The sequence below is a fragment of the Medicago truncatula genome, chromosome 6 (genome assembly GCF_003473485.1).
Source record: "Medicago truncatula cultivar Jemalong A17 chromosome 6, MtrunA17r5.0-ANR, whole genome shotgun sequence".
NCBI lineage: Eukaryota > Viridiplantae > Streptophyta > Magnoliopsida > Fabales > Fabaceae > Medicago > Medicago truncatula.
The window spans coordinates 27,968,827-27,978,085 of record NC_053047.1 but is presented as its reverse complement, the minus strand read 5'-3'; the positions used below and the strand labels follow the sequence as shown (position 1 = coordinate 27,978,085).

The window sequence follows — 9,259 nt, the reverse complement described above, 5'->3', positions numbered from 1 at the left end:
CAAGCCCTCAACTTTATTTGAGCAAAGGCTCCCCCCCCCCCCCCCAACAATGAAATGCTAATGCATGGACTCGACCTCTTAAACATCTTAAATCGACAACCTCTCATATAATCCAATAATTTGGAAATTCATCATCTTAATCAACTTAGACCGACTCATGCAGCTTAGTTAAATAACAACAGCAACACAGCAGTATACAAAAACAGCATGACATAATAATATCAAATGCAAGTCAACAACGTCTCAATTATTCACACATAATTCAAGTAATGCATATACAATTATATCACAATATAACAACATCAAATCATAATCAACATCTTAAAACATCATATATACATATAACACTTCATCAATCATGGACAATATCATATTCACAACATATACATACATATACTAATTCATCAATCATATTCAATTATTCACTGTGACCTATGTGCAGTAATTTGACCATAACTCAAATTCTATAAATTCTTTTGAAGTCAAACCAACGGCATTAGAAAGCTAACATTCATACCTACAACTTTCCTACTTACACCTAAGACCAATTCTGTACCAATTAATACCATTTTTCATTTCAAATTCGGACAAAGTTGTGCTGAAATTCATAAAAATTCACTGTGACCTACATGCAGTAATTTGACCATAACTCATAAACCAAATATCATTTTCAAGTCAAACTGACGCCAGTGGAAAGCTAACACAATTATCTACAACTTTCATGTTTACACCAAAGGGTAATTCAAAACAGAAACGTGTGAAAAATACTCAAGCATATGAAACAGGACATGCTGTCAGACAGCAACTCGGGAAAAAACACACTTTTCACCCCAAAATCCCAATTTTAACTTCCCTATGCCCAAATTTGATCCCAAAGTTTGTCTAAACATTTATATACATCAAAAGAGACTCAAAACCATATAAAACTTGACCCAAAATATTATTTTAGAAAATCATCAAATAATCACTTTTAACCCTAATTCCCAAATTCTCAAAAACTAAAACCTACAACATGTTAAATACAATTTTCAGAATCATAGACTCAAGATTATTGAATGTTAGTCCCACCCTTACCTTATAGATGAAAATCGCAGCACTCCTAGGTCTTCTCCCACCTCTCGGCTTTTTCTCCCTTTTCTCCAAAATTGATCGTACGTTATGTTTTTTCTAAACTACGTTTCTCCTATTTATAACCCTTTTTTCTATTTTATCTTATTTCTCTCTCTCCCCCAAAACTCTAAAATCTCATAACAAACTCTCAACTCAATCTTATTTCTATTTTCAAATCTTAATATATTAAATAACAATAAAAGCCACTTAATAAATCACATAATCAAATAAATATATTTTAAACTCTTCTTAATAAATTTTAGACTCAATTAAATAATTAAATAAATCAAATAATTCAAAGAGGGTGTTACACTTGCGGTTTTATCCCATCGATTTTACACAATATTAGTAATGTCACCTCCTAAGTACTTACGACTAGTTACTAACTAAATACTTCCTAGATAGTCAGAAATAAATATCAAGATATAAGTATCAATATTGGGGCTGACTCATTGCCAAAGTGCCTAAACTGGGGTTGCGCTCCAAAGCAAATAAATCTAAATAGCGAACAAAAATAAAAATAAATAATGATCACTAAAATAAATCATTATCCAACAAAATAAATAGAGGTTCATCTTAGAAAGACACATCGTAATTAAAGACAAATTATAAAAAGATAAACACATACCATAGAAGAAGATAGAAAAAAATCCTCCGGAATCTCCTAGAATCGCCTACCTCTTGAACTGCTCCAGTTCTGAACGAGAAATTATGAATGAGGAAGGAGGTATTTACAGGGAAAGTTTCAACCTGAACTTGGGCTGAAAACGCGGGCTTTCTACCACAAAAAGTCAAAAATTATGACTTTTTTCGCAAGCAACCTGACGCCTAACGCACCTGCTAATGCGCCAGCTGCATGTGAGAGAGCTGCCATGCGCCTAGTGTAATAGCCTGTTTTTCGCGAGGATTATTTTATTTATTTATTATATGTGTTTATATGTGTTTAATTGCTTTTTTGTGTGTTTGTCTTAGGATCAGTGGAATTTTAGACGAGAAGGATATTTTAGACATTTTTAGCTCCAAGGATATTTTGGTAATTAGATGAGTAAGGGTAAATTAGTAATTTCAGAAGGGAGTTTATTTTAGAGTGTTTTGATGTGAATAGTTAAATGAGATGTTTTAAGAGTCAAGGGAGTATTAACTTTTAATTGAGTGATAAAAGTTTAAAGGATCATTATGAATTGTAGTAACCTAGCCAATTGAATAGGATAATAAAAAGATAACTCATGAGGATAATTAAAGTTACACTCATTTCATTCACTCACACAAAGTGGCTATAAAAGCTTAAATGGAATTGAGAGAGAAGTGAAAAAAGAAGATAGAGTTGGAGAACCCAAGTGAAGATGAGAGCTAGGATTCACTAGAGGATTAAGGATTTTGGTGGATTAGCTAATCATTATAGGAAACAAGGTAAGGGAGATAAGTTTGTTTTACTTAATAATCTACTGTATCCGTTCCTTTTTAATTGTCACTTTTTAACATTTTACATAAACCAAGATATTCAATAAATGATACTACTTTTGATACAATAATGTATACTTTTACTATAATAGCCTTATTCATTTAATAATTTATTTAATATATTTTTCTCTCCACAATAAATAAGTAAGGATAATATTGGTAAAACAACATTTAATGTTGCATTGAACTTTGAAAGTGACAGTTAAATAGAAACAAAAAAATTCTTCAAAAGAGACACTTAAAAAGGAAAGGAAGGAGTATAATCTTGTTTTCTAGCTTATGAGTCATAATCGTTTTGTTTAAATTGTGAAAATTGATGATTATATGTGTGATTTTCGCGCTTGGAATTAAATGGTGAATTTCGGTATGTGATTGTTGTTGAAAACTTGTTGATGCATAAATTTCATTTTAAATATATGTTAAGTTGTTTACTTTGAAAATTTAAATTGGTGAAAATGATGATGTTGTTGTTGATTAATGATGAATTCATGAATTATGTGCTATGAATGTTGTTGGGTATATGTATATGTTCTGAATCCATGAATTTGATGATGATAAATGTCATGTTGTGCTAAGTTGTTGTGTTTTAGTGACTTTTGAGAAAATGGGTCAAAAAGGAGAAGTTTGATTTTGATGAATTTGAGTGGATTAATGGAGTGGTTATGATGAATTGAGTTGAGTGAATTTTCTGTTTTGAAAGGTTATGTTTTGGTAAGGAATCATTTGGGTGAAAACTGGTTTTTTGAGTAAAAAGACATTTAAACACTTTTGTGAAATAAGTCATTTTGCGTTAATTGAAATAAATTGTTTTGAGTTAGAAAACTATATTTTGGGGTGAGTATTTACTGTTTAAGTGTTTGGAATGAATTCGGTGAAAGTGGAATCAAAAACGGATCTAAAATCGGTCTCTTCCCGTGCGAGAAAAGCAATAAAACGTGTTGTTCTAGTGACATAGCAAAATGCACGGTCTTCTTTATAAATCGCACGGACCGTGCGTTCTCTGGGTGATCCGAAAGGAAATTTTTTTGTACTTTAAAGGTTGCAAATGCATCCCTATGAGTTCCTAAAACCTAAATCTATTTGATTAGATTCTAATGGGGGCTTATATGATTGGATTATCTTAGATTATTTTGAGAAATGAAATTGATTTCAAAACATGAAGAAAATGACACGAACTTTGAGAATGTTGAGAAATGCATGGACTTTGTGAAACGAATATGCTATGATTTAATTGTTAAGGTGTTAGATGATATGCATGAATGTTTTGATGTTATGTGAGAGCTTATGTCCTACTTTTTTTGATAAAAAAAATGAAAATAGGCTATTTGATGAAAATAGACGAACTTCGTCAAAATGAGGGTTTTGATCGGATAACTTGCAATTAGCATCGTATACATGATAACATGATGAAATAAGAATGAATCAATGAATGATGGGTGTATAATATTTTGGATATCCTGATGTAGATGATTGTCGTCTATTATGCAAATTGTGCTTTTTGAAACGTTATTGTTTCCTTGTCGTAATAAATGTTGATGATGACTCTTTTGTTGATTGTATGGATGTAAATTATTGATAATGCAATGGTGAATTGGTGAAGATATTATATGATGGTGAAAATTATATAATATGTGATTTGGTGAAAATCATAGTCTTGAGCGTAGGAGCACGTGTAGATACTCCATGCCCCCCGATGGAGATGGACTCGATATATGATGCATGTGACATTCTTAAAGAGAACATGCAGTGGTGTGGTCTTATGAATGTGGTCACTGAAACAACATAATGAATTTACCTGATGAGATAAAACCGCAAGTGCACGGTCTTACCGAAGTAGTATGAAAAGAGTATCGTTCCGACAGGGAATAGTTTAATTCAATTAACCTTTGATGATGATTAGAGGAGAGAGAAGTTGTAAGTTGGGGTTTTCAAACGATTGAAAGGTAATAATATAAAAGGAGCCTTGGGATCATTGGTTCATCTAAATAACAAGTCCTTCACAAACCAAACTATAAGCTTATAACTTTATGTTAGACCTAATTTCTCAAGATAGTTTCTCTTGTGTTCCTCTAGCAACCAAGCCTATTTCGCTGACTTGATTACTATTAGATTTTGATTCCTCTAACAACCAAGCCTATTTCGCTGACCTGATCATTATTAGTTCCTTTGAAGATCGAAACTATATGTCTCAAAGATTGCAAAGACTATTTCGCTGCCTTTGCAATCCTTGTCTAAATTCACTTGTTCGAATATCAAAGCTCCACTTTCGTTTTATGAATTGATATTTGAGATAATGGATAAAAAATTATCAAATCCTTCACTTTCGTTTCCACAGTTTGATAATGGTTGATCCATGTTAAAGCGGTGAATTTAGATAAGAAATTAGGGTTACATAAGATTAAGGCTTAGAGCTTGGCTTGATTAGGATTATGTCATTTAGACTTATCCAACAATCCCAAGACAAGGAGAAATCTACTCACTCATGTTTATCGTAGACATGGGGAAGAAGAGAGAAAGCATTAAAGTAAAGGGTTAATTAAGTTTTTAGTCCCTATAAATATTCACAGTTTTGTTTTTAGTCCCTATAAAATAAAATCATATTTTTTAGTCCCTATAAAATTTTCCATCCACATTTTTAGTCCCTATAAAATTTTCCATCAGCATTTTTAGTCCCTATAAAATTTTTCCATCAGCATTTTTAGTCCCTAAAATGCTTAAGGAAAATGTCACAGGGACTAAAAAGTGTGATTTTATTTTGTAGGGACTAAAAACAAAACTGTGAATATTTATAGGGACTAAAAACTTAATTAGCCCTAAAGTAAATGACAAGAAAGTAAAAGAAAAGAAAAGAACTTTTATTAGAAAAGCAATTGTCCCTGATTGAATTCCAAGAAAAGATGAATATTTGTGATGAGTAGCTACTCTATTTATAGCATACATTCGACTTAAAATCTAAGCAATTACATTACTGGAATGTTCTACAAGAAACTGCGGGCTAAAATAAAGTAGCTCAAAATCTAAGCAAAAGCAGCAAAAGTGACTCTGGAGGATGGCACGGCCGTGCCAAGCTTCTGACTTTGGGGAGACATATTTTTGTCTCTGAATCTTCGTATTTTCGTACTAAATCAGCTCCAAGTCCCTTTCTTTTGCTCCAAGACTCAATCGATCCAATATTCGTTCCTGAAATATAATAAAATGCAATTTGTAGTAAACTAACTCAAAAAGGAAATTAAATAATACTAATATAAAATAAAATAAAATCTATTTAAAACTAAACTAAATAACATATAAAAATAGATATTAAATGACTCATCATTACCGTACTGGGTTTCTTAATTGGTCCAGAACCTGAACATGAAAATAAATATGGAATTTTTATTTTTTTATTAAAATAAAGATGGAGTCTTTAGTTACTGGAATTAATATTTCAAGATTATATACAATATCTAGTTCCCTTAAGCATATGCCAATATTCATGAATGAAAGGGGGGAAGTATATCCAAAGCATAAAACCCCGAGTATTAGCCTATATAACTTTTTGGGAGTGTCATATATTACTTGACAGACACGTAATCAGTCAAGAAGAGTGAGAGAGTGACTATTATATATTATTAGTAAGCAATATACTCATTATAGGCAATATCTTTTTTGGCAAGTAACGGTGATATTGCATTTCAATTTGTTTGGGAGTTTGGAGAGGATGGGAAAACTTTGTCGGGTGGAAAATATGAGGAAAATTTGAAACATCATTCTAAAAATTTAAAAGAGTTGTTTTTAAAAAATGATAAATTAATGCATGTGATTACTATAATTTTAATTTTAAAAATATTATAACAACACACATTAAATTGAATAATTCACATAAACCCTCCAAAACCTCTAAAACCCTCCTCCAATACAATTTTTTAGTTCCTCAAATGAGAAGAGTTTTGTATTATCAAGAAAAGTTAATCCATTTAAGCCATTCCTTCCCATTTTCCTCCATTTCTTCCACTTGTTCATTACTTTTTTTCTAAAATTTTTCATTCATTCCCGTGTAAACTCGCAAACAAAGCTTAAAGCTTATAACACACATATACATCTTAGCCATTAACTTTCCAAAGAAGAGCTGCTCTGCGAGTGTTTAGCTTAGACACATCTACATTGTCTCTTATTTTTTGTTTTTCAGGTAATACTATTTGAGGTATGTAGGATACTAAATATATAGTATCAGAATAGTTCATTCGCTATAACCATTTGGATTATTCCTCCTCCTTCAATCCTTTCATTTATTTTTTGTTTTTATTTTCAAGGGGGTTTATTTATACTTAATAATTTTCTGAATAAAGATCCTTAAAAAAATCTGAATAATGATGAATGCTTGTTTGTTTTATTAAATATATAATCACCAAAAAAGACACGCTATAAACGATAAAAGAAATAATAATAATAATGAAATGATGGTTGAAAAATAATTAACTATTATGTTAATTAAGATTTTAGCTCAAATCTTTAATAAGGTGAAGTTATCAATTGAGAGAACAAAAGGGGTAAATATGATTTCTCTGTATAATATAGAGGCATATGATAATTATTTTAATTAAACTATAGAACATCATATTCCTTACATATTTAATACTTAAAAAATTATATTTAATAGATTATGTTGATATTCTAAAGTTTATTTATGTATTCATTAATTTGAACCCCTGACTTTCGATTAATACATAGAGATGTTATCTTCTCATCAGTGTGTTACTTCTACATTAAAATTTTTCCTCCCTTTACACTATTATTTTATTTTGTGAACTTTCCTATCTAGTGTAAGATCAAGTGATCAATCACATGTGCTATAGGGACAAGCATGATACATCAATTTATTCAAAAGACATTTAAAAATAAGTTAAATTTGAATAAAGGGTTTCTTGCAAGTAAATATAGCAGAAGGTTTTTTACTATATAAATTAATCAACGAATTTCTATTTGTTAAATGAAATGGTGGAAAAGATGGTTGGAATTCTCAAGTTTGTTTGCCCCTTTTTGTTTCTCTATTTCTTGTTATTATCAATGTTGGTGGTAAGCTCATTGTCCTATTCTTTTGTATTTATCCTATGCAAAACATTTCTTCTCTTTTCGAAATATTTCTTTGTTTTCATTTCACAATATTTCTTTGTTTTGTTTTCATTTTAGATTTCAGGAAAGCATGATTATCACATGTTTTTTCAACGCATACCATGTCCCAAGGATAAAATTCTTGATTGCAATCTACTTGAATGTTGGTGCAAATAAAAGGTAGGTACTAAAATTATTCTATGTTATTTTTTAATGGTATGATTTTTTTTTTTATCATAATGTTGTTATTCTTATGATTTCTTTCACAAATCCATTTATTTCTCTGACCCTTCAACTTATTTGATAGTTGTAGAAACCTGCTGATTATGTTTACAAAGTGTTGTAATAACCTTCGTTTTTATGTGTAAGAAATATAGTTGTTTAAGGTTAATTTTGACCTATGTCTTTGATATATCATCTAAGAAACATAGAATTCAGTTTGGAACTAAAAAGAGTAAATGATTAATTCAAATTACACTTTCAGACGTTATTTCAAGGATTTCTTTGTACAACTACCTTGAATTGTCACCTAATAGTATCTTTTCATTTGGAATGCACACTGTGAAGATATTGAAATCAAGGGTTGTGCTACAATTTTCACATGAGATATTCTTAACATCTAATTTTATATATTTTTTTTTAATTTAGAATGCACCACATGATTTTTAATAATGCATGTTGAAAATTATATGGACATATATGTTATATTAAGTATTACTGTATTGTTATAAATGTTTTGATGCTTTATATGTTGAATAATGTTTTGTGTGTGCTCATATACTTAAGGCTTATTCTTTTAACATAATTTAAGATGTACTAAATCTTCTATATGTGTCTTATTGTAGACATACTTGATTGCAAACTATATTCAAATTGACATGGAAAGTAATAAGTGGAGCATCAATTGTGACAGAGGAGTCAAGGACTTGTGCATAGCTTTATTTTTTTAGTGTCTTATTGGTTTTGTTAAATTCCTATGAATTTTGTTGTTATTTTATTTGGTTTTTTTAGGTTTGCAAACTTATGAGTTATAACATTATTGTTATCTCTAAACTTTTGCCCCGTGCAACGAACGGGTCCTATGTATTGTAATAAAGATCAATAAATTATATTATATATTACTATTGATGTTAAATAACTCATAGGGAAAAAATTATATTATTATTAAACGTGGTACCATAAATATTCATATTTTTTTTAATACATAAATCATGTAAATCAGCCAACCAAGACATCACGTGAAGGGGACATATAGAAGATAGGGGGAGCCTTGTTGCACAAAATTATCAAAAGAAGATATGGTTTGTCAGCATAAAAAAAGGGAAGACTGTGAAGAAGTTTCCTTCTTTAGATTTGGCTGGGTTTTGATGATAACAAACACATACCACAAAAGAAGAACAACTATGGAGGCACAAGATGAAGATAAGATAAAGATAAATACTTTTAGAATGTATAGTGTTAATAATTGTAAGTATGATCTTTATCTTTGATTTATCGCTTTCAACATCTATATAACTTAGAATGCTCAAAAATTCATTTGAACTTAATCACAAATCATTTTTTAAATTAAATATAAGAGTCTATGAGAAGCAGGTTT

At 30.1% G+C, this 9,259-nt stretch overlaps 1 long non-coding RNA gene across 1 annotated transcript; it reads left to right on the top strand.

The window, feature by feature from the left end:
• The first annotated feature begins 2,349 nt into the window (after positions 1–2,349).
• Positions 2,350–8,800, top strand: LOC120575898 (uncharacterized). Its single transcript, XR_005642144.1, has 3 exons — positions 2,350–2,520; positions 7,741–7,842; positions 8,508–8,800. It is a non-coding gene; the product is annotated as an uncharacterized lncRNA (long non-coding RNA).
• Positions 8,801–9,259: the final 459 nt, after the last annotated feature.